Source organism: Alexandromys fortis, unplaced genomic scaffold (assembly GCF_014885135.2).
Source record: "Alexandromys fortis isolate MF-2015 unplaced genomic scaffold, M_Fortis_MF-2015_v1.1 scaffold_46, whole genome shotgun sequence".
NCBI lineage: Eukaryota > Metazoa > Chordata > Mammalia > Rodentia > Cricetidae > Alexandromys > Alexandromys fortis.
The window spans coordinates 9,831,970-9,859,413 of record NW_026067919.1 but is presented as its reverse complement, the minus strand read 5'-3'; the positions used below and the strand labels follow the sequence as shown (position 1 = coordinate 9,859,413).

At 38.8% G+C, this 27,444-nt stretch overlaps 1 protein-coding gene across 2 annotated transcripts in view; it reads right to left on the bottom strand.

Moving 5' to 3' along the window:
- Bmpr1a (bone morphogenetic protein receptor type 1A) overlaps positions 1–27,444 on the bottom strand; it is a 102,194-nt gene that overhangs the window by 49,828 nt on the left and 24,922 nt on the right. Inside the window, exon 2 of one of the 2 annotated variants that reach the window (XM_050140607.1) lies at positions 1,883–2,000. The gene's annotated coding sequence lies outside the window, so the exon portion shown is untranslated. The remainder of the gene's footprint in view (positions 1–1,882; positions 2,001–27,444) is intronic. The other variant, XM_050140606.1, reaches the window with a different exon arrangement.

Below are 27,444 nucleotides of genomic sequence, written 5' to 3'. Positions count from 1 at the left end.
TTTTTTTTTTTTTTTTTTTTTTTTTTCCCCCGAGACAGGGTTTCTCTGTAGCCTTTGGAGCCTATCCTGGAACTCCCTTTGTAGACCAGGCTGGCTTCGAACTCACAGAGATCCGCCTACCTCTGCCTCCGGAGTGCTGGGATTAAAGGCGTGCGCAGCCACCGCCAGGCTGCCTGGTTTCTTTATCTGTCTTTATTCCTCACCTCTTTAGCTTTGGTAACAGAGACTGAATCCAGGGCCATTCACATGCTAGAAAATGTTTTTCCACCTAGCTACCCCCATTATTTTTAGTTGTTCAGGCTTGCCATAATAATCACTATCCTCCAGCTTCAGACATAAAGTAGCCAAGATTACAGGTGTGTGCCTCCATGCCTAGTCACGGCATGATTTCATAGAAAGATATCAGAAAGCTATTAAGTCGAGATGGCAGACAATACATAAAAAGACCAATAAATTAACTACAAAATATAGGTCACTAAGATGGAAGGTAGAAAGAAGAACAGTTGAATTGAGGATAGTGAAAGACTTTGGTATATGTTTAATATTTTGTGTCGACTCATGTCATCTCTTCAAAATAAAAGAAATGGTTTTTGTGTCACCTAGATCAAAAATTACCTTACCAGCAGTTGCAACTATAAAGTGCTGCACAAAGAAGTCATTAAATAAAGTTAGGAGCTGAAATGTCACTGTGGAAACTGCGTGTGGTTGAGGATCCCCTGCAGTACAGGAGTGAAGGCCTCAGTCACAGGATAGCACAACTGTGAGATGGTGACTCTCCTAGGAAGCCAGTCACTGAAGAGGACACTGGAATCCAGCCTCTCCCTTTGGTATCTCTCAGGATTAGGAGGGCAGCAGTCTAGAACAAAGTCAAAATAAATCTTTCATCTTTGTAAGTTGTACTGATATTTTGTTTGTGATCTAACAAAGAAAGCTTGTCTGAAGATCGGTGTACAGAGCTAAGGCACTAGTTAGCCACAGAAGCCAGGCAGTGGTAGGACACACCTTTAACCCCAGCACTCTGTGAGTTCAAGGCCAGCCTGGGCTACACTAGATTGACAGAGCCTGGAGGTGTTAGCTCACATCTTTAATTCCAAAACAGAGGGGTCACACGTCCCTAATCCAAGCAGTAAGGAGGTAGAGACAGGAAAAGATATGGCTGGGCAGAGAGAGGAATATAAAGCAGGAGGGGACAAGAGCTCAATGGCACTCTGAGTCTCAGGATGCAGTCTGAAGATTCACGATAGCCCCTTCAGTCTGAAGATTCGGTAGAGGTAAAAGGTCTCTTTCTCTAGTGACTAGCTACACTTTCTTTGATCTCTCAGCTCTCACCCCCTAATATCTGACTCCGAGTTTTTATTATTAGAATTCGTGCTACAGTAAGTTAATTACCTCAGATATCTCAGGCACTAGGGAAATGAACTAATGCAAATGCCAGTGGATCTCAGAGCATTCTTGAAGGAGTGAACATTCCTTTCTTTCTTTCTTTCTTTCTTTCTTTCTTTCTTTCTTTTTCTTTCTTTCTTTCTTTTAAAGATTTATTTATTTATTATGTATACAACATTCCTTCCATGTATGCTTGCCAGAAGAGGGCACCAGATCTCATTATAGATGGCTGTGAGCCACCATGTGGTTGCTAGGAATTGAACTCAGGAAGAGCAGTCAGTGCTCTTAACCTCTGAGCCATCTCTCCAGCCCCGCGAACATTTATTTCTAAGATGAAAATACATTAAAATTATTAATTCATAAGAAAGGCGATTCAAGAAAATGAGCAGCTAACACAAAGTTCTGGTGTGATGCTCAGTGAAGTTGTAGCAGCGACACAGAAAGATTATTTTCAATAATAAAGAAAGCATTTTCTATGACTTGATTTTATTTTCCTTACCTCAGGGATGTGATTAGATAAAACCGTAGTTCCAATTTTCTCCAAACAGCTTTGACCTATGCTTCCATCTCATGAATTCCAAGACAGTATCAAACCGAGGCATATTTTCATAAATCTGCTTTAAAAAAAAAAAAACTTATTTAAGAAAAAACTTGCTAAAATAAATGTGTAAAATCAGCACAAAGTATTTCATAGGTAAAGTTATTTACCTTCAAAGTAAAGTCAACGGTTATTGACCAAAGAACATGTAGTTCAATGGAAAATAAAGAAATTAGTTAAAAATATCCACATTTAACTTAAAGTTTTAATGAACAGTATTAAAATCAAAAAAACTCCAAGAACTGGTGAAAACAACATTGAGATGTACAATTTTTCTTCCAGTTTCACCTTCTCCTCTCGTACTGCATTTTTATTTATGCACTATGGAGGGAACCCCCACACACACCCTTTCAGCACCACCATGCAAGTGGAGGGTGGCAACTGGAGGGCAACCTGCAGCCACTGGTCCTCTCCTTCTACCACATGGTTCCCGGGCACTGAACTCAGGTTACCAGGTTTGGCAGCAAACTCCTCTACCTGCTGAGCTAACCTTTTTATTTATTTTTTTGCTCCCCCTCCCCCCTTCTGTCCTCCCCAAGGTCCCCAGGCTCCCAATTTACTCAGAAGATCTTGTCTTTTTCTACTTTCTACTTCTCATGTAGCTAGTATCTATATAAATCTCTCTTAGTGTCCTCGTTGTTGTCTAAGTTCTCTGGGATTGTGGTTTGTAGACTGGGTTTCTTTGCTTTATGCGTAAAAACCACCTATGAGTGAGTACATGTGATAATTTTCTTTCTGGGTCTGGGTTACCTCACTCAAAATAATGTTTTCTAGCTCCATCCATTTTCCTGCAAAATTCAAGCTGTCATTATTTTTTTCTGCTGTGTAGTACTCCATTGTGTAAATATACCACATTTTCCTTATCCCTGCTGAGCTATCTTGCTGGCCCTCTTACTACAAAATCTGCGTTTTTGAGGCAGGGTCTCACTATGCAGCTCTGACTGACTTGGTGCTCCTAGTGTAGACTAGGCTAGTCTTGAATTCAGAGCTCTTGTGTCTCTGCTTTCCCAGCGCTGAGATTAAAGGTGTGCATTACCATTCCAAGGTGCAAAACCTTAACAACCAGTTTCAATTTCACTCCAACTCCTATTTATAACACTAGGATTTGTAAGGGTATTGTATCTGATTGTACTGGTCTGAGAGGCAGATTTCAACCACACTAATACAGTCCTCTTAAGGACCCTATTGCTTCAAGGGACATATATAAAAATGAAAGGTGGGGGGAAAATGAAAAGTTGAAGACTCTAACAATTTTTAATCTATTTTAAAATATGCATATTTATTTAGAGCTTGTTTTCCTGTTTGTTGGAACAGGTTTTACTATGGACTCTAGGGCTGGCCTGAAACTTATGGGTCTGAAATTTTAAAAACAATTCCACTGAGGGTTCTGTTTTATTTTTTCTAAAACTAAAACTTCAAATAGGAAACTACTATTTCAGTAGAAATTTTCAAAAGCAGTATGAATGGAACCTATGTCCCATTCAAGATCTTTGGAACATTTAGTATAATAGCATGCTGAAGTTTAATAGTCTTGGCAATGACAAGTAAACTCACACCAACTGGGACAACTCAAAATGGTCTAGTCTATCAGTCTTCCTTACAGACTCCACTCAGCAGACAGGCTCCCACAGCTAAATCTTTTGTTGTCCAAGAAATGAGCATGACCCTGCCAGCAACTGGCAACACTGTCTGTACTTAGGAGCTTTTCCGGGTCTCCTCATGTGTTGTCCACAATATAACCAGGGCCTAGAATATTTCAGACCTACTCTTAGACTGTCACTAAGAGGAATGAGGGAGGGTAGACATCTATTTGAAGGACTGGTGTTTTCATTTTTCCAATCCAAAAATCTTTATAATCTTAGAAGAATTTCCCCTGAATTAATAAGAAAAAAAACACAAATAAATACATTATGCTTTCACTTTAGAAAGGCATATTTTACCTCAAAGTCATTTGGGGGAAATTATATATCCACCCCGAAAATGTGTATAGAAAGGAGATAACCACTTTGTTAAACTAATTTCCATAAAAGCAAAAATAGCCCATTGATGTAATTCTACCAGATATTTGCAATGCATCGAATGATGAGTAACAAGCAAAAAACACTATTTATTACAACACTAATTATTATAACATTGTTTCCACAGCTAAAAGAGATTTGTGCTTTAGGCTAAATCTAATTTTTAAAAGGAGAAACACCCACAATATTCAAATACACCATAATTCCAAAATCCAGATTATCTAATCTCCTGCTGTACTTTTTTTGTTTGTTTTGTTTCTTGAGTCAGGGTTTCTCTGTAGCTTTGGAGCCTGTACTGGAACTACTCTTGCAGACCAGGCTGGCCTTGAACTCACAGAGATCCACCTACCTCTGCCTCCCAAATGCTGGGATTAAAGACATGCACCACCACTGCCCAGTCCTGTTGTACTCTTATATGAGAGTAATAGTAAAATAAAGTTTAGAAAGAATTTTTTAAAAGTTAATCTTAAGGGCCGGAGAGATGCTCATCATTAACGCACATACTGCTCTTCCAGAGGACCTGGGTTCAAGTTCCTAGTACCCTATGATAAATCCTGTTCCAGAGGTTTTGACCCCGTTTCTAACCTCCTCAGGTACCAAGAATTCATGTGGTGCCCAGTCATACAAGCAGGCAAAACACATAAAATAAATAAATCTCAAATAACAAACAAACAAAAAACCCTGATCTTTCTGCGCGGTGGTGGTGCACACCTGTAATCCCAGCACTCAGGAGGCAAAAGCAGGCAGATCTGTGAGTTCGAGGCATGGTCTACAGAGCAAGTTCCAGGACAAGCTCCAAAGCTACACAGAGAAACCCTGCCTCTAAAATAAAATAAAAAATAAAAAAATAAGTAATTTTAAAAAAACTAATCTTAAGCCCTGCTGAGGAAAATTAAGTATGATTTTATTTCTGTAACTCAGAAGTGGAACCACAAATCTATAATACATACAAGCACAGGTACAGAATTTACATAGGCAGAGTGGTCAAATCTCTTCATTTACTAGGACACTTAGCACATCCTGTTAGCACTATGAATGTGTGTTCAAGGGATCCTATAAAAACCAAACACTGGGGTTAGTAAGATGTCTCAATAAGTAAAAGTGCCTGCTGTCAAGCCTAGTAAGTAACCTGAGTTCAACCCTGGGGCCCCATATAATGGAAGGTGAGAACTGACTCCTGCAAATTTTCCTCTGACCTCAACATTCATATCACAGCACATGTGCATGCACACAAACACAAAAATACAAAATGAACTGAAATGTAACAACAAAAAAGACAAACATCAAATAAGTGTCATTTTTTTTCCACCAAAGATTTTGTCCTAAAATTTTCCAGGATGTTAAGATAGAAAAGTTCAAAAGTAATTTTCAGTTTCCTTAGATCAATTTATGCTGTACTGTGTAAAATCAGCCCTAATACAAGAATTATTAAGTAATACTTAAGACACTTAGGGTCAACAACTGTACTATCCATAACGGTGTTTTTTATTGATGGGTTCTGAACGGTTAATGGATTTCCTGTGGCTTATTTTTGTGGATTGGGAATTGAATCCAGGGCCTGGCACATGTTTGGCAAACACTCTTATTTACTAATACACACACAAGCACTAGTGACAGTTAAAATACCTTTGTAACTTTAGATTTAAACACTTAAAGGAGAAGAACAAGATATAGATTTGGAGACTATATTTACAAAGTACACATGTAACAAATGACTCATCAAGAATATAAGAAGCCACTGGGCAGTGGGAGTGCACACCTTTAATCCCAGCACTCAGGAGGCAGAGGCAAGAGGATCTCTGTGAGTTCGAGGCCAGCCTGGTCTACAAGAGCTAGTTCCAGGACAGGCACCAAATATATAGCTCAATAATAGGGATGGGAATATAGTTGAGTAATAGAGTGCTTGAGAGAACCAATATGGCTCTAGGTTCAATATCCAGCAATGTTGGGGGACGGTGTTCAAATTCAACAATACAAAGAAAAAATTTCAACAAAAAAGTCTGTTTTTTTTTTTTTTTTAAGGGTGACAAGCATCTCATTGAAGAGATCATATGAACAGCAAATTAACACATAGAAGACCACTAGCTGATGTGGGAGTCCCCTCTGTGTGTTGTTATTAACATTAACGAATAAAGAAACTGCCTTGGCCTGTTGATAGGGCAGAACTTAGGTGGGTGGGAAAAACTGGACTGAATGCTGGGAGAAGGAAGGTGAAGATGAAACACCATGGATCTGCTACAAGAGATAGACGGGCTGAAACTTTGCTGGTAGGCCACGACCTTGTGGTGACATACAGATTAATGGAGGTGGGTTAAATTAATATGTAAGAGTCAGCCAAAAAGAAGTTAGAGCATAGGCCAAGCAGTGATTTAATTAATACAGTTTCTGTGTGGTTACTTTGGTTCTCAGCAACCAGGACAAACGAATGGCACCCCTCACCAACAGATTGGCGCCCCCATGGCTAACTAAATCCATCTGAGGGCTTGAAAAGGAATTCTAGACCAAAAAAGGGGGAAAAAACATAGTATAAGACAGTTTTTGATGTTTGCTGGGAGGTTTCCACAGCTCCTTTAAAGAGAGATTTTCCTGATTCAGCTGTAGCAGGAAAAAAAGCTGTTGTTTTGAAACGCAGGCGTTCCGGGCTATGCTGCCAGCACAACCTCTGGCTCTTTCAGGAGACAGAACATTAGAGTGAAGTTTGTGAGCAGACTGCTGTAGCTTGCTTAATGGTGGCATGGACCAGCTGTGTGCCTAGAGACGGGATACTGTGCAAGTCTCTCAGAGGCAGCCTAGCAGCTAGCTCTGCCATGCTGAGTGAGCAGGAAGTACCGTATATACCATAATAATGGTGCAGCTTAAGTTTTAGATGGGCAGGCAAGCAGAAACTGCTGTATTTCCTCTAATAAAGGCACAACTAAGTTTTAAGAAGTGCTTAGCATTTTAAAAAGCACTCCTAGACAGTAAATAATTACAGATATACAATAAAGACAAATCCAGATGAGTCATAGTGTTGGATAAATGTACGGAGGCTTGGAAGAGAGAAGAAAAAGAGTATATAGAGTCATAAAGTTAATGCTTTTAAAAAAAAGGGGGGGGTACGTAAAGTCTTTAAAAAGACTAAGTACAGATAGTCAAAGATCAAAAGGAGTGAAGAAAATAAGCCACATAAAGATGGAAATTTCACAAAGAGTCTGGATTATGTATATTGTTATGTTTTCTTTGAATTTTTTGACTGCGAAATAGATGAGAGACATTTCATTGTATGGGCTGCTAAGCTAAACCAGCATGTACATTATAAAGGTATCTTAACTTCAGAATTTGGGTCTAATGATAAGTTGCTTTGGAAAAGAGGTTCTTCTTTTGTTTCCACAGAGGATGAGAACCTGAGGATTGCTTCCAGACTGGTGTGGTTTGATAGACCACGCCTCCCTGAAAGGTTGCCATAAACACCTTCAAAAAATTATTTCACCCAACTGTTGATTGAGATGAACCTAGCACACAGGATACACCATGAAAAACCTGATTAACAGTGCCCCCAAACAGCAGGAAGAAGTTTGGATAAAACTATGCCCATATTCCCAAATATTGTCTACAAATGTTTGTTTACATTTTGGTATGGATCTTAGTCTATTAGTACAAATTTAGGTCAATTTTGTTATATGCATATTTCTGCTCTTAATTAAGGTATTGAGTTTGTATAAGTTCATTTAAAAATGTAATGCATAATTAAGGAATATAGGTTAATAGATAATCATCTATAATAGTCAAGCTTGTAGTCATGTTAATTAGGTTTTCTAGATATATATATCTAGATATATTCTAGATAAATATTCTTCAAATCTTTCAGAGACCTTCAGAAGATGGCATTTATAACGTTTTAATAACTTAGGACTTTTCATGACAAAGAGACACATCTACCCCTGGCAGCACAAGTTACTTCAAGAGGAAGATAGGCATCAAAGAGGCTCCTGATTGAGTTTGCTAGCCATTTGGGCAAGAAATTGTTCTTGCCTGAACTGTTTGACTGGATATGCAGGATCCGCAGAGAAATGACTGTTGAACTTGCCTCAAGGTGAGATGATCCTTCAGGGTTCCTGCTTCATGAAAGAGTCTGCGAGACATTCTGCAGGATACAGAAGAAAGTGACTGAACTGTCTTCGAAATTTTCTGCTTCATGGAAAAGTCTGCTAAATACTATGGGCCTGTAGGCTGAAGATGGATGCCCCAACAGTACAGAAGAACTTTGGGTGACTGTCCAGGTAGTGAGATGTCTCTGTCAATTCCAGAGTTTTGGAAGTTGCTTACAATGTACTTCCTGTTTACTTAGGTAATATTATATCCTTCTGGAGTCTTTGATGGAGTTGAAGAATTTATAGTTATAGTTTTCCTTAGTTATGATAAAAGATAAAGTAGATATAAATATTGTAACTGTAATTCTTGCTTGATAACTGTTTTGTAATTTTACTATGTTAAAGTTAAAACCTTCATTTTTATTTAAACAGAAAAGGGGAGGTGATGTGTGTGGTTATTACCATTAATGAATAAAGAAACTGCTTTGGCCTACTGATAGGTCAGAACTTAGGTAGGCGGGGAAAACTGGGCTGAATGCTGGGAGAAGAAAGGTGGAGAAGAGATGCCGCTGGAGACAGACGTGCTGAAACTGCTGGTAAGCCACGACCTCGTGGTGATTCATAGATTAATGGAGATGGATTAAATTAACATGTAAGAGTTAGCCAATTTAGCAGGACCCAATATCTGATCAAGTCCCTCCTATCCTCCCAAGTGATGTGTTATTACCTTAATCTGGCCTGATTTAGAACAACTCCTGTTATGTAGATTTAACAAGAATATCTGCTTAGCCCATGGATATCTTCATCACTTTCCACTCACAACCCCCCACTCCCTGCCCTCTGGCTCTAGATACCCACTAGCCCATGTTGTATCTGGAGTCAAACTCAGTTCTCACTATGGTAAAAACAAGATTCTGATGCAGTGATGTTAAAGCAATGGTCCTCAATTGCCTTTTTGGGAGCGGGCATCCTTCGGTGGGCTTTCTCAGGGGTGGAGTCTGGATTGAGGCAACTCCCAGGGGAGGGGGCTTAGAATTAAACTTCCAGAGTATTCCAGACTCTTTGAATATATGGATGCCAGGGGCTGGGGTGTGGCTTCCACCCAAACAATATGTCCATGTGAGTATCTGGCATGTGTGTGTAGGTGCCCATGGAGGGCAGAAGAAGGTGTGGGATATGCTGGAACTGGAGTTAAAGATGGTTGTGATCCACCTGATGTAGATAGATGCTGTGATCTAAACTGATCCTCTGGAAAAATAGCAGCAAGCACTCTTAACTGTAGAATCATGTCTCTAGTCGGAAAGGGAAGGGAAAGGGAAAGAAAGGACATAACTGCTCCTAGGTGTGGTGGTGGAGAAAGTTTCCTGGAGACATGGGGGAAGAGTGTAGACAGACAGGAACATCTGGGACAGTTCAGAGTGGACACGATCCTGACTGAACTGGGTCATGTGGAAGAGGGGAATGAGGTACAGCAGCCAAGAGGGCAAAGGTACAAAAGAGAGGATAACCAGAATGACTGATTACATAGGGAAAGGTAGCCTTGTACCACAGGACTAAAGAAAGCACTCACTCCAAGGCAACTCTTGATTCTTCACTCTTAGGGAAGCTTTAAGTCTTGCCCTTCTGCCTGCCTCTCCTCTAGCTACTCCTAATGAATAGTACTGCTCTAGGCTAGCACTGCAGCAAAGCCAATCCCACATGAGCACTTCTGTTTCTTTTCAACTTCTTCCCAATAATGACACAGTAACAAATTCTAAACCCTTAATTTTTCTATATATTAACATAATATTTATTATTAGTCAACAAGCCAAAGCACCATCAAACAAGCTCCTCTAAATAAGATTCTACTGAAGAAAGTAAAATTTCTACTATCAAGAATTGCTAGAAAGTGGAAAAACAAAACAAACAAACAAAGGCAGGTGGTGGTGGCACAACCCTTTAATCCCAGCACTTGGGAGTCAGAGAAGGGCAGATCTCAGTGAATTCGAGGCTAGTCTAGTCTGGTCTACAGAGCTGAGTTCAGGACAGTCAGGACTGTTACTCAGAGAAACTCTGTTTCTAAAAAAGAAAAGAAAAAAAAAAAGAATTGCTAGAAAGTAATTCTAGATTTGTGTTTACTGGTCCCAAAACATCCATTGTTGCCACTTTCTGATCATATAAAGAAACTTGCAACTAAATTTATAATTGAATTTGTAAAAAAAAAAATTAATACTGAGAATACCAACAGAGTTCTGCTACAATAAAATAAAATCAACAGGGCTGAAGTAACACACAGTCTGAGCTAGTTCTAAAGGCCCCATTTCTTCCTTGCTTCTGTATTTGTTTCAGCTTGCATCTTTATTTTTTCTCCCTTTTGCTAACAACTTCTCTTTTTATTTATACCATTCATGGTGGCTAGAAAACTACTTATTTTTATAGAACACTAATAACTGATAGATTAAAGACTGCATATGTTACTTGAGAGTTATGCTATAAGAACAGAATTTTCTATTATTATAAAGCAATTTGTAACCTTTCATAGTATGATGGTGGTAATAACAAAAATAAAGACCACTTCAAGAAGGAAAAGAAGACATATCAAAATGAGTCAGTCCAAGAAAAAAAACAAAGACAGGTGAAGCTAAAAACCAAACACAGCTTAAATGCCTGTTCAACACTACAAAGTAGTTGGCTAAAACCCAAAACCTCACAGACCAGAACTCATCTCAGTTTTCCATCCTTCACAGGCCCATTCCTCTTGAATTCTAGTGTATTGGGGTCCATTCCCCAATAGAAGCTGTACCATTCCTCAGTAGAGTTAACAGTAAATACAGTCAGCAACACCAAAGTCTAGCTCTATAACCTTCAAACACAATTATATTCACAGCAGTATTTCTTAGTAGCAAACCTAAAAAAACTCTGATGTATACCAACAATAAAATAGGTACTAGTACATTCATAAAAATGGAACCATCACGTAGTAGTGAAAATAAAGGAACACACACTACACCAACATGAAAACCTCAAAACTGTAATTGTAACTTAAAAAAAAAAAGCCTTCCATTTTAAAAAGCTAACAAAAACTCTGGAAAAATACATACTTATTAGCTATAAGATAATTACATATACAGAGATTTACTAAACAATGCTATTATGACAGAAGTTATTAAAATTAAATTGACAGATCTACAAGGAAGTCCCAAAAAGCTTTCTTTAACCAGCAAATTTCAAATTTTAGAGACTTGTTTTTTTTTTTTTTTAAAGAAAAAAATTGCGGGCATGAGTGTGGTGCCTGCATGTTCATGCTTGTGTATCTGCAGAGGTCAGAAGAGGGCACTGGATCCACCGGGTCTGCAGTTATGTATAGTTGTGAACAATCGTGTGGGTGCTGGAAATCAAGCCTGGGTCATCTGGAAGAGCAGATCCATATCTCTAACACCAAATTGTTACTTATAAATTGAGTGAAAAACTAAATTGCTCTTAAAAGACCAAAGATTATGCCTATGCTTCTGTTGTATAGCTATTTCTTCTTAATTAGAATACTGACCCTGAAGGGAGAAGGGAAATCCATAAGACTCGGGAAGCTTATAAAACTTACAAAGCCCCTCCCCAAGAGTTTCATAACAGGCAGTAAGAAATTGTTGGCAGAGAATTCCAGTGATACAGCTTTTCTGATGAGTCTTGGCCATATTATTGTGAGCAAGCCCTTAATCTCACAGGTTCACCATACAAGATTTCTTTGACAAGACGCATGTACTCTCTGGAAGGGACATTCTGTTCACCTTTCCAGGAAAAAAAATAATCACAAACTATGTGTAGTAACAATTTAGAGGCAAGTACACTGGGGAGGGAGGGTTGTTTATTCTATATATAACTTACAAAGATTTGACATTGGGGAATCAGATGTAACTATACCAACCCATTAAAACCCTCCCTCCCTTTGTTCTCTCCTTTGGGTTTTTTCAAATAGGTCCTCACCCTGACCCAGAACTTAAGTTCTTCAGTTGCCCAGGTTAGATTTAAAGTCATTATCTCCCTGACCCATACTCTAGAGTGCCAGGACTGCAGATGCATGCCACTAAGCTAAGAGCAGCTATTTCTAAATGTCCTATTTAGAGAACAGAAAAACACTTTAAAACTTCCTCCTCATGGACTTATTTTCTAATGATGTATAACTGGGACTAATTTTTATGATTGCCAAAACAATGTAATTAAAGTATAATGAATGAGGGGGCTGGAGAGATGGCTCAGTGGTTAAGAGCATTGCCTACTCTTCCAAAGGTTCTGAGTTCAATTCCCGGCAACCACATGGTGGCTCACAACCATCTGTAATGAGGTCTGGTGCCCTCTTCTGGTCTGCAGACATGCACACAGATAGAATATTGTATACATAATAAATAAATAAATAAATAAATAAATATTTTTTAAGAAAGTATAATGAATGAGTCACTTTACACAGACAATTTCTTAAAAGAATTATACTTCATAAAAATGTTACCACCTTAAGAATATACTATTTATAATAAACTTTAATCCAACTAATCTGCCATATATTTGATTTACTTATTTACTAAAAACTTAATTACTTTCATTTAAAGCCCAAACCCTTTAAGATCTATAAATGAATAAAAACCAGTTAATGACATTCTTAAAACTGCAGAAAACAAAACTATTTTCTGCTAACTGTACCTCTATAAAACCATCCCTTGTATAGGAATATGCAAACTAATAATTTCCAACAAGAGGAAAAACCAATAATTTCCAACAAGAGGAAAAACCAATCTACAGGCTTGTCTCAGAAGGTGAGGTAGAAGAGAGCGCTGCTACATGTCAACAGGAGTAAACACTTGGAAAGAAAGTGTTAGACAGGAAGCCTACATTTAAATTCTCATCTCTACGTAATGAGAGGCGGGCAGTTAATTACTACTATACTGCCCCAGCTTACAAACAGTGAGTCACATGCCTACGGGAGGGGCTTGTATACAGGATGAGCAGCAACTAGAGCAATCAAGATTTCATAAGAAGCAACAACAGGTCTGGGAGTTTCAGACAGATAATTATAACCAACTATACCAACATAATGCACATAATCCAACTGCCTGCCAGGGAACTACTGACCTTTTTTACAAAAAACAACATGTTCTCTCGGGCCAAGTTTATAAGGATTGCTATGGCTGAATTTCATAAAAATCATCAATCAGAAAAGGAGACATTAAGAGAAAAAAATATGCCAGCTGTTAATACTGAAGGTACTATAGAGAATTTTAAAATATTTTAGACAATTTCCTGCCAACAAGCAACATCAAATGAACATGTGTCATCAAGCCATAAGAGAAAGTGAAGTGGGTTCAAGTGAACACCAAGAAGACAAGGCTAGTTTCATCCAGGGTTCAGATTCTAGGCTAGTGGAGAACAACAACCATCAATGTGTAGCTAACACAGATTAAACACACGCGCGCGCGCGCGCACACACACACACACACACACACACACACACACACACACACACACCAGCAGGGCTAGAAAGATGGCTCCTTGTACTCCAGGACCAGAATATTGTTCTCAGCACCCACATCAGCTGCTCACAACTGCCTGTAAATCTAACCACTGGGAATATGACATCCTCTTCTGGCCTCTGTGGGTAACTGCACTCAAGAGACTCATGCCCACAAGACATCACTATCCAAAGCAAAAAGAACCCTTCACACTGAGCATTAAAGACCTCATCCACTGACTATCTAGATACAAAACCACCAAACTTCCAAGGTTCCAGGATATCTTACGTACACAATTGAAAGTAAAGATGAAAGAAGTCAGAATAGGATCAGATCTTAAAATACTAGCAGGCACAAAGCAAACACTTTCTAAGTGCAATCAACTACTAGCATCCTCAGAACACACTAAAGACAGTGACAGAAACACCATGCAGTAATTAATAACAGTGCCCACTAGTACCAAACACTTTCTGGTTGGCTTAAGAACAAAAGCATGGCAGCCCAGCAGTGGTGGCACACACCTTTAATCCCAGAACCTGGAAAGCAGGGGCAGGAGGACCTCTGTGAGTTCAAGGCCAGCCTGAACTATAGATAGTTCCAAGACAGCCAAGGCTACAAAGAGAAATCCTGTCTCAAACAAACAGAATAAAACTATAGCAACAGTAACAGATTATATATTGAATTTCATTTTACAGAACACTGTGTCAGTTGTGTGTTAAATTCTACACAGTTATCATTTTGTTCAATTCTTTAAATAATCTATAAGCAGCACTAATGATTCCATACTACAGACAAGAGTATTTAAGTAACCTGTCAAGTTTCAAATCCTAGATTCAATTACTCCCTATGTATGTGAGTCTCATTTCATTATTTCTCGTTGCTTCTTTTATTATTATTCAGAATGTTACGACTAAATAGATAAATTGCAATGTACACTGTAGGGTATTTATTTATTTATTATGTATACAATATTCTGTCTGTGTGTATGACTGCAGGCCAGAAGAGGGCCCAGACCCCTTTACAGATGGTTGTGAGCCACCATGTGGTTGCTGGGAATTGAACTCAGGACCTTTGGAAGAACAGGCAATGCTCTTAACCTCTGAGCCATCTCTCCAGCCCCTAGGGTATTTTTTTGGAATTAAAATTGTTAAGTTTGAGACAGCATCTCACTATGTACCCCTGACTGGCCTAGAACTCAGCTATGTTGCTCAGAATAGTCTCAGCTATCTGCCTGCCTTGCCTCCTAAGTACTGGAACTAAAAGTGTGCCAAATGCCCAACTATTTTTAATACTGTGTGTGCATGTGTGTATGTGTGTGCATGCACCCACACAGGCATGTGGTGGTCAGGAGTCCTTTCTCACAAAGATCCCAGAGACTCAACTCAGGTCGCCAGGCTTGACAGAAGTGACTTTACTTTCTGAGTCACCTTGCTGGCACCATAATGGCTTTTTAAGTATAGGTTTTTATTGGTTAAAATTACTGTGATACATATTGCAAACTTCCCTCTAGAGAGGTTATGAGCACTTAGAGCCGTAACAGGTCACTATCTTCATTCTATTTTCCAAGAAATGTTTACACTTTACCTACCTTTTGCAGTGCATTCCTTGTTAAAAATGAACAATATGAACATGTCCCATTATTATAAAAGCTAGCATTTATTAACTGCCAATAATTCATTTTTGTATATTTTGTATATTTACTTCATTTAACAGATAAAGCAACAGTGCATGTAAGGTAAGGGCATTATCTTCATTTTCAAAATGGGAAAATGAAAACCCAGAGTAGTTAACTTGTCCCAGATCACACAGATAGGGAGTTAATTGAAACCAAGGTTTCAAATTGGATAGTTTCAACACTGTCAATTTGTATTGCATGACTCCTACATTAGACTACAGAAGAACAAGTACCGTGGGAAATATTTGTCCTTTGTTAAAATGGGGGGAGGAGGAAAGTAAAATAAGCATGTAGAACTTTAAAGAATTAGAACAAGAGGAGTAAAGAATATAGTCCCATGCTGAAGTAGTGCCATACCTGAATGTAAGTTATACTGCAGATCTATAGTGACAGCAAAACAAAGCAAAAGCATAATGTGGTAATGTGGTACCGGAACAACAGCCAAGATGAAGACATATGCAGCGAATACGGGCTCCAGATAAAGGCCCATAAGGCTACTCCTCCAATTTTTGGCAAAGGTGTAAAAGATATAATTGAAAAGAGGCAAACTCTTCAACAAATGATTCTGGAGAAAACGGCACATCCTTCTGCAGAAGAATGAAATAAGTTCTTTATCTATGCAAATCAACTCCAAATCAATCACTGGAAGAACTGAACATGTAACTCTGGAACTATCAGAACAGAACAAAGAAAAAATAATTCAAAATACCAAGAGTAAGAAGGGGTTTTTTGAACAAGATGCCAGTTTCTCAGGATAAAATGCCAAAAATTAACAATAGGGTTTTTTTTTTTTTAATGATTCATTTGTTGGGCTGAAAAGATGAGTCATCAGTTAGAAGCACTGGTTGTTCTTCCAAATGACCAAAGTTGAACAACGCAGCTCATAATCATCTGAAAAGCTAATGTCACACGATCTGTCTATCTTTGCTGGCCTCTCTGGGTATTGCATGCCCAGGGTGTGCAGACATACTAGCAGACTAAACACCCATACATATAAAATAAAATTACAGTGTTTAAATATTTATTATTATCAATTTGTAATTATAAATTTAAAGCACATTTTTATTCTGTTTAACTATGTTTAATTCATCTTATCTTGAAATCCATCCTGTAAACATACTGAAGACCGTTGTCATGCTATATATCAATTTTTTTATCATAATTAGGAAACTATCCAATAAGTTACTTTAATCTGAATTTAACTCACCCTGTTTTTAACAACCATTCTTGCTTTAATTGATGTTTGAAATATGTATTTATTTTCATCCTTTGCTTCCATACATATCTTCATAATGTGATTTTTTTCACAAATCTTAATAGAAATATGTCTTTGGTACTTAAATTATTCATATTAAATATACGGTTTTTTAAAAAAAAAAAAAAAANATTACTTTTTTGTATTTTCTATCGTAAAAGCAAATTCTTATTTATTTATTTATTTATTTATTTATTTATTTATTTATTTATTTATTCTCTCCAGGACAGGGTTTCTCTGTGTAACAGCTCTGATTGTCCTGGAACTCACTTTGTAGATCAGATAAGTCTAGAACTCACAAAGATCTGTCTGCCTCTGCCTCTGCCTCCTGGAAGCGCTGGGATTAAGGTGTACACCACCACACACAGACAATTCTTTAAAGTAAGGTTCTTTTCAAAAGCAAGTAAGTAAAAAGGTGGTCATCTGAAACACAGCAAAAATGAGAAGTAACCAAACAAACAAAAAATCAGGTAGGTTAGCAAGATGACTCAGTGGGTAAAGGTGTTTGCCATCAGGTCTAGTAACCTGAGTTCAAGCCTGGGACCCATACAGAAAAGAGAACAGATACCCACAGACTGTCCTATTACCGCCACATACCACCACATACAAACAAAAGAAATAAATGGGAAGGGGATAAACAACACAAGTTGGGTATGGTAGCGCACATCTAAATCCTAGTACTCCCAAGTCAGAGAGAAGAGAATCTACTGCAGGATAGAGGCAAGCTTGGTCTACACAGCAAGTTCCAGAATGAGCTACTTAGCAAAACCCTACTATCATCCCCCCCCCCCACACACACACACAAAGAAAAAACCATGGAGAACTGGGACACCAACAGATCTAAGACATAGCAGCAAACCTGGCAATGGTAAGTAAGTATATATCTTGACAGACAGCTGCTATTAAAGATGTAGACAAAACCTTCTTAAACACTTTTCACTTAAAAACCCTTTATGCTCAAAAAAGTTTTACATTACCCTGAGTGTGTAGAATCTAAAATAAGTATGCAAATCATTTACTGATAATAAGTTATAAATAAAATTATTTTAAAACAATTCACTGTTACATGTATAAGATGAAAGCAAACCTGCAATCTAATAAAATGGATGTGCTTGTTTACTTTTCCATGAGAATTTAAATTTGGCTGAATACTGACATCACATGATGTAGAGCATTTTCAGTCATCATTATTATGATTCTGTAATTGTCCGTGCTTAGAAAACTGCTTCATATAAAATATGTGGTACAAAATGGCAGGAATACATCTAGGACTACTTCAGAACTGCTGGAAATTCTATCCTAATCCCAAGTCAAAATTCAGTGAATGAGTTTTAATGAAATGCAAGCCACCAATACAACTTTATTTTTGTTATTTTTAAGACTTTATTTTTAATTATGTTTATGTATATATACACATGCAGTGCATGCTGGGGCTTGCAAGGGTCAGGGAAATCAGATCCCCTGGAGCTGGAGCTAAGGACAGTGGTTAGCAGTCAGCTATAGGTGCTGGGAACTGAATTCCAGTCCTCCACAATAGCGGCAAGTGCTCTAAACTGCTGTGCCATCTCTTCCAGGCCCTGAGGAGCAAACTTTAAAACCAAACATTCTAACAACAGTCCAAATATATATTAATGTCATACTCACTAAGGAATATTAAAAGGCTGTTGTTTTGTTTCTGCAATCAAACCATTATGCTTCTCTAATAACAGAGAAAGCTCCCTGAAATTCCTAATGTATAGTAATCTTGAGTCTGGGTCCCGCTGTGTCAGGGGCACACTACATGGTGTGATGTAATGGCACACAGTGCAAACTCACTCAATGCAACATGAAAAACACTGCCAGACATTCACCTCAGATTCATGACACCTTTGATCATGCATTAGTTTGGGGTCATTTTTTTGTTCAGAAACCAAATTTTTTAAAATCAGTCTCAGTTACACAACTGTAGGGTTGCTGTCTAATTTAATAATTTAAATAGAATCAGGCAGTGGTGGTGCAAGCCTTTAATCCCAGCACTCAGGAGACAGAGACAGGCGGATCTCTTTGAGTCTGAGGTCAGCCTGATCTACATAGTGAGTTCTAAAACAACCATGGCTGCAGAGAAATCCTTGGGGATGGGGGTGGGGGGAGAGAAAAAAAAAGGTAAATAGGTAACTTTGAATTTAGAGGAGATAAACCATAAAGAAATTTTTAGAAATGGAAGTAGACTGGAGCTAGAGAGAGTGCACTGTGGGTAAAGTGCTTGCTATGCCTGAGTCTAGATTCCTACATAAAGCCTGAAATAGACATGGCGGCCGGATCTGTCTGTAATCACAACACTCTCACAAAAACATCAGAGGCAGAAACAGAAAAACATACACAAAGGGAGAAAGGAAGGGAGACTTTTAAAAATTAAGCATGAATCAAGTTTTTTCATTTTATGTGTGAGTCCAGTTGCAGAAATAAAAGGGCAGAATAAGTTGGTACTTGGTATGTGGCTAGTTTTATAAATTTTATACACTCATAGGCCCAATGCTTTGTAATACACAATCACCTTTAATTCTCAAAACAATTTCATATTATTCAGCACATGTTCATCAAGTGCTGTCTCCCAGAACGTAACCTGGGCCTGGGCACAGAGTTATTAAATAAAACCACAACCTCTACCAAAATCCTTTCTTCTTTAAAACTTGTATCCTATTGTGTTACTGTCTTAGTTAGGGTTTATATTGCTGCTAAGAAACCTCATGACTGAAAAGCAAGTTGGGGGAGGAAGGGGTTTATTTGGCTCACACTTCCATATTGCTGCTCATCACTGAAGGAAGTCAGGACAGGGACTCAAACAGAGCAGGATCCTGAAGGAAGGAGCTGATGCAGTAGCCATGTAGGAGAGCTGCTTACTGGCTTGGCTTAGCCTGCTTTCTTGAATCCAGCCCAGGGATGGCACCACCCACAAAGAACTGGGCCCTCTCATATCAATTACTAATTAGGAAAAGCCTACAGCTGGGGAGGCATTTTTCTCAATTGAGGTTCCCTTCTTTCAGATAACTCTAGCTTGAATCAAGTTGCCATAAGACTAGCTGGGACAATTACAAACCAATATATATTTGAATGAGGTTAAGTAATTTTTTAAAGGAGTTTGATACAGAATTTAAATTCAGGGGGGCTGGAGAGATGGCTCAGTGGTTGAGAGCATTGCCTGCTCTTCCCGGAGGTCCTGAGTTCAATTCCCAGCAACCACATGGTGGCTCACAACCATCTGTAAAGAGGTCTGGCGCCCTCTTCTGGCCTTCAGGCATACAGACAGAATATTGTATACATAATAAATAAATATATATATATATATATATATATTCAGGAATGTTAGATCAAGTACACAGCCTGACTCAAACTCAATTCTAGCATACAAAACTGTTGCTCAACAGACAGGGAAAGTCACAGCAATGCTTGAGAACTTCAAGTCTTTAGTCACTTTGTCTATACTACTGCCTTCATTAAAAACTCCTCTAACAGAGAAAGTGGGAAGTACTCTACAACACATGGGCACAGGAGACCACTTCCTACGTATAACCCCAGCAGCACAGACATTAAGGGCCTCATTGAATAAATGGGACCTCCTGAGACTGAGAAGCTTCTGTAAAGCGAAGGACACTGTCACTAAGACAAAAAGGCAACCTACTGACTGGGAGAAGATCTTCACCAACCCTGCAACTGACAAAGGTCTGATCTCCAAAATATATAAAGAACTCAAGAAACTAGACCGTAAAAGGCTAATCAACCAAATTATAAAATGGGGCACTGAGCTGAACAGAGAATTCTCAACAGAAGAAGTGCAAATGGCCAAAAGACACTTAAGGTCATGCTCAACTTCCTTAGCGATCAGGGAAATGCAAATCAAAACAACTTTAAAATACCATCTAACACCTGTCAGAATGGCTAAAATAAAAAACACCAATGATAGCCTTTGCTGGAGAGGTTGTGGAGAAAGGGGTACACTCATCCATTGCTGGTGGGAATGCAAACTTGTGCAACCACTCCTGGACCCAGCAATACCACTCTTGGGAATATACCCAAGAGATGCCCTATCATACAACAAAAGTATATGCTCAACTATATTCATAGCAGCATTGTTTGTAATAGCCAGAACCTGGAAACAACCTAGATGCCCTTCAATGGAAGAATGGATGAAGAAAGTATGGAATATATACATATTAGAGTACTACTCAGCAGTAAAAAACAAGAACTTCTTGAATTTTGCATGCAAATGGATGGAAATAGAAAACCCTATCCTGAGTGAGGTAAGCCAGACCCAAAAAGAGGAACATGGGATGTACTCACTCATATTTGGTTTCTAGCCATAAATAAAGGACATTGAGCCTATAATTAGTGATCCTAGAGAAGCTAAATAAAAAGGAGAACCCAAAGAAAAACATATAGGCATCCTCCTGAATATTAACCTTCATCAGGCGATGAAAGGAGACAGAGACAGAGACCCACAATGGAGCACCGGACAGAAATCTCAAGGTCCAAATCAGGAGCAGAAGGAGAGAGAGCACGAGCAAGGAACTTAGGACCGCGAGGGGTGCACCCACACACTGAGACAAAGGGGATGTCCTATCGGGAACTCACCAAGACCAGCTGGCCTGGGTCTGCAAAAGCTTGGAATAAAACCTGACTAGCTGAACATAGTGGACAATGAGGACTACTGAGAACTCAAGAACAATGGCACTGGGTTTTTGATCCTACTGCACGAACTGGCTTTGTGGGAGCCTAGGCAGTTTGGATGCTCACCTTACTAGACCTGGATGGAGGTGTGTGGTCCTTGGACTTCCCACAGGGCAGGGAACCCTGATTGCTCTTTGGGCTGACGAGGGTGGGGGACTTGATTGGGGGAGGGGGAGGGAAATGGGAGGCGGTGGCGGGGAAGAGACAGAAATCTTTAATAAATAAATAAATAAAATAAAATAAAAAGAAAAAAAACTCCTCTAACACTTCACTTCCATTCATTTTATACACTTGGTAACAAAAGGATAACTTAACTGCAAGAAACATGAAGACCACAGGAATAGGGGAAGGTTTGCCAGTTACTCTACTTGGGACATTAAATCTGTTCAAGAGTGATATCTGCACATAGTTCTCTACCACCGTCTTCATCCGGCTGTGATATTTAAAGAACTGCTGGCCTGAGGATGACTTAGGTATTCTTTCCTCTTCTCTGGAAGCCCAACAAGGACTGATATTAGTTCTTTGACTACTTGGTAGAGTTCCGCTGTAAAAACATTAATTACTCAATCATTCTCCTTACTCGGTATAGAACAACTCGGATTTTGTTTCTCCCATGATTCACTCTCATTAGCTTTTATTTTCTAGAAACCAGTCCTTTCAGATAATATATCTAATGTGCTGGCGTGCAACTGTTCACAGTGCTCTTTTATTCCTACACCAGTGTTCACAACAGGCATTACTCAAATGTCTAAAATGTAGAAGCAACCAAGTACTTACCAATGGATAAGAAAAGTAAATAAATAAATGTAACAATATAGCTCTACCTTGTTTAACAATGTTCCAGTCAGCAACTGGCTGCATATGTACAGTGGTCCTCTAAGATAAAAGAGCTGGAAAACGCTCCTAGTGTGTAGTGATAGCCTTTGACTCTACAACAGTTCTAGTGCAATGTACTATCCATGGGTTTGACACCACTGTCAACAAACCTACTGAACTGTTCATCATAAAAAACTTTAGCGATACAATCTGATAATTAACCACTCTAACTTGTTAGCATATTAAGTATACTTTACTACAAATCAGTATTTTAGAATGTACCATTTGTACATATGTACATTGTCTTTAGGGTTTTTTTTTTTAAGTTTGGAACTGGAAAGCTGGCTCAGCAGTTAAGAGTTCTTGCTTACCTTGCAGAGGATTGAAGTTTAGTTTCCAAACATCCTTGTCAAGATCACTCAAGTCTGAGGCCAGAGGACATGGATGGGGGGAAATATATACACACAGAAAGAATAACTACCACACCATTCCTAGATATTTTTTTACTTTATTTATTTATAGGGGAAGGAGTGTAAGTGACATGGCACATATGTGGATGTGAGAGAACACCTCTTAGGAGCAGGTTCTCTCCTCCTATTTTGTGGGTCCCAGAGATGGAACTCAGATCAGGCCTAGCAGTAAGTGCACTAACCCACTGGGCAATCTTGTTAGCCATTCCTAAATTCTTTACCTACTGAAATGAAATCTTATGTAAAAGGAAAAATAGATACATGAATATAGACAGCAATCAACCACCATCCATGTCTTCTGAGAAGCAGAGTTAATTAAACTAACACATGGATTTAATGGAACACTAATTCTCAACATAAAAAAAAACAGAACTATTGACATATCCAACACTCAATCTCAAAATGAGTTCCAAAAGTCTACATAGCTAGACCCAGGAGGGAGCAAGGGAAGAATGGGAGGCAGGTTAGCTGGCTGAAGAGAGAAAAGAAACCAGGCAGGAACGCAGTGACAGGAGTAAAAGGAACTATTGTGAAAAGTTTGGGTGGGTGGGTGGGAGGGAGGGAGGGAGGGAGGGAGGGAGGGAGGGAGGGAGGGAGGTTCTTCCAGGCAAGCATGGTGGAGCACACCTTTAATCCCAGCACACTGGAGGTGGATCTGTGTGAGTTTGAGGCCAGCCTGGTCTACAGAGTTCCAGAACAGACTCTTCCTAGCAGGACATGCTGGCACACATATAGGAGCAAAAGCAGAAGGATCATGAGTTTGAGGCCACATAGAGCTATACAAACATTCCTCCATTTCACAGGCACTGGGTGTACACAAGTAGCAGAGCTTAATCTTGGGTGTAATGTCCATCATGAGGCCATAGTATATTATGTACCAATTCCCCATATGTCTACCAAAGACCACAGCCTGCTCCCTGTTTGAGGCAACTGTGTATAGAGATGGTAGTCACACCCACACTCGGGTGTTGGGACAAATTTAAGTTGTCATTTCCTTAGTACAAACATCTACAAATGTGAATTAAGTGTATTTTATTTTATTATTTACTTACAAGTAAATGTTTGTTTGTTTCATTTTCTGAGACAGGGTTTTGGTGTGGTACAAATGTTTATATTCTGTCAATTATATTTTAAATAAATGCTGATTGGCTAGTAACTATACAGGCAGAAAGTATAGGCAGGACAACCAGACAGGAAGTAGAGGTGGGTCAAGGAGAACAGGAGAATTCTGGGAAAGAGGAAGTCCATTCCTCTGCAGTCTGACCAGACCACTGAAGAAGCAAGATGTGACTTGACCCCCACTGGCTAACACAGAATAATGGAATAATAATGGGCTATATAAGTTATAAGAGTTAATAAGAAGCCTGAGCTATTGGGCCAATCAGTTTATAACTAATGTAGACCTCTGTGTGATTTCTTTGGGACTTAACGATTGCAGAAACTGGGCAGGACAGAAACCCCAACAACAGGGTTTCTCTGTATAACAGTACTAGTTGTCTTGGAACTCTGTAAATCAAGCTGGCCTCGAACTTAAGAGATCCACCTGCCTCTGCCTCCCAAATGCTGGGATTAAAGTCTTGCACCACTACCACCCACCAAGTAAGCATATTTTATAGCGGGTGTTCTCTACTTTTTCAACATTTCAACATTATATATTTATTTATTTTACCCAAGTGCTGGGATTAAAGGTGTGTGCCACTACCATATGGTTATTGCTTTTTAAGGGAAGAAAACTGCCAGAAATAAATGTATATTTTACTTCACTTAATCATCTTAAAAAGTCTTCCCTAAAAATGTAAATATTTACCTCTAAACTCTAATTAATGTGAAGTGTGTGATGTCAGCAACTGAATGTACAGTACACAATGACTTGAGCTGAAGCCAGACTGGGTAGTATGCACCTAGAGTCCCAGCTAAGGTGGAAGACCTAGGCAGAAAGATCATTTGCACCTAGGACTTCAAGAATAGCCTAGATATGAACACGACTCCACTTCCTGAAGACAGTAACCCAGATGAAGTGGTCAGAACAGCAGATGGACAGTATGTGATAGATGTGCAGGTGTTAACATAACTGAACTGATCTGGGTGTGTCTGAAGGTCACTATCAGAATGTCAGGAAGAAGTATAGTTTTGGATGGTAACATTCAGCCACAGATACCACTAAAGGTACAAAAAATCCTGATGCAGTCAATAAATACTTCTGAATGTAATTCCTGTCTTCTAAACCAGGAACCACCTTAATAAAAGGCATATGTTGAAGAGAAAGCCTTAAAAATTTCTATTATAAAATCTGAGTACTACAAATTACAGAATCATTACCTAATTTAAAAACATCTTTTGTACTTAAATTTACAGTCCAAAAAGAAAATACCAACTCTGAGTTTCTAGTCCAGCGTGTAATTTGCTTGGAAATCACCGCTCAGACTTAACAATTAAAAAGCTGACCAAACTCAAAGTCAACAACTCTCTTAAGATCTATCAGAATAGTGATGTTGCAGAGCAAACCACTGTCCCCAAAATTAGAGACAGAAAACTTACATGTAGAGGATCACAATTTACTGGAGCAGAAACTCATGAATAAAACTACTCAGCAACCAGTGTTGGGGTCGAGAAACAAACCTGAACTGCAGCCAACAAAAGCACCCTAAAGGGGTAGAGAAGGGCTCAACCATTCAAGGCTAGCCTCGCAACCAGACAACCAGTACCCTTATGCTTCTTGAAAGGAGTGGATGGGTGGCTCTCTGAATGCATGGTAATCTTTCTGTCTCAGTACAGTTTTAGACAACACACAACAGGAGCATTATTTTCTTCTTAATAAAGCCTATTTTCAAGAGGAACTTTTTATTACAGGCAAGCCCACTGGGATTTATCAGGGTCCAAATGACCTGGAAAGGGGTAAATAGCTAACTCCAAACAACTCTATCCTTGCAGAGAGAAACTAGCGAAGGAAACCAGCAAAATCCAGCCCCTTTTAGGAAAAAAGTAGAGAGTCCCCAACAAACAGCCCACACCAAGACATATATGATTTAAATTGTAGAAAACACTAAAAATTCTTTAAAAGATCTATGAGGAAAACAAGGAATTACATTCAATACCTTAAAAAAAAAAAAGATTTGTTGGGGGGGCTGGAGATATGTCTCACAGGTTAAGAGCATTGCCTGCTCTACCAAAGGTCTTGAGTTCAATTCCCAGCAACCATATGTTGGCTCACAGCCATCTGTAATGGGGTCTGGTGCCCTTTTCTGGCCAGCAGGCATACACACAGAAAGAATATAGTATACATAATAAATAAATATTTTTTAAAAAAAGATTTGTTTATTTTTATGTGCACTGTTGTCTTGTGTGTATGTATATCTGTACAAGGGTGCTAGATCCCCTGGAAGTGGAAACCGAGTCGCCACACAGGTGCAGGAAATTGAACTCAGATCCTCTGGAAGAGCAGTCAGTGCTCCTAACCACTGGACCATCTTTCCAGTCCACATTCTTCTGAAAATCAAAAAAAACAAGAATAATAGAAGTATGGGGGGCAGGGAAGAACAACACAACTAGAATTCTATATCCTGAGAAACTATCCTTCATTTGGATGGGAGTCAGTGAAATAAATCAGTAGGTGAAGGGACTTGCTTCCAAACCAGATGACCTGAGTTTAATCCCCAGGCCCCACAGTGTAGAAAGTAATCACTCCAATGACCATGTGCACACACACACACACACTATATGAAGTTTAATTTTTTTCAGTGAGAAAGAAAACCTTTCTTAAACATTTGAGGATAAATGCTGCATGAAGCACTGCCTCCATGCTTATCAACTCGGTTTAGCAGATCTGGAAGGCTATAAAATAATACAGAATCAACCAAACAGATTTTTTAGGCTAGTTTTCTACTCACGACATCCCTCTGTAACTTTTAATCTTCCGACACCTCTTTTGTCACCTCATTTATCTAGGCCTTCAAAATCTTACCAACAGACTACAGTCAGACATAAAATAAAATTTAATGGTTTCTGGTAAGATCTTTACTCTAGAAACCCTTTCTAATCAAACATATACTTTCTTTTTGAAGACCAACCAACCAACTCCTCCCATTCCTAGTCCATGCATTTTTTTTTTTTTTTAAAAGAGGCAGACAACCCAGGCGACAGTGGCGTACACCTTTAATCCCAGCACTCGGGAGGCAGAGGCTCCGAACTCTTTGTGAGTTTGAGGCCAGTCTGGTCCTCAAGAGCTAGTTCCAGGACAAGCTCCAAAGCTACAGAGGAAACCCCCCCCCCTCCACTTTTTAAAAATTTATTCTTCTTAGCACCCACACGTGTGTGCTCGCACGAGGGGGCTGATAACAACTTTCAGGAGTTCTCTTTCCCCGTGAAATTTGGAGATCAAATTTAGGTCAGATTTTAACAGGTAAAACATACCTCTGACTCCATTGCTTCTACTAACTGTACCTTTTTTCTTTTAGAGAAAAGTATTCTAAGGCAATACAATATTCTGTTAAGAAAATACAGCACTCGGGCAGGGCAAGTGGCTTAGGTTAGAGCACCAGCTAGCATGAAAAGAAATAGCAGCAGGGAGGGGGTATATAACACCTACTATCAAATACCAGATATAAATATGACATCTGATATAACTGTTATTAATTTCTGTGACTTTTTTCATATGATTCATTCATTAAGCAAACTGACAAATTAAAATGACCTAAGGAAAAATTATTTTCTTAATGGATGGTAGTGTTTAATTAGAGATGTAATCATTTTATAGGTAATAAAATCCTTTTTTTTGGTAATGAATCTCTTATACCCTCAGAAATAAAACCAGTTGCATACAGATTTATAAAGTGCATTCAAGTCTTAATAACAAAATTATTTAAATGATTAAAGATTTTGAAAACTTGATTTCCTACCTAAAACTGAGCTGGGGAAAACATCAAAAAGTCAAGTTACAGCTCAAAGTCACGTAGAAAACTTTTACTAAAGATCTATGTGAAAG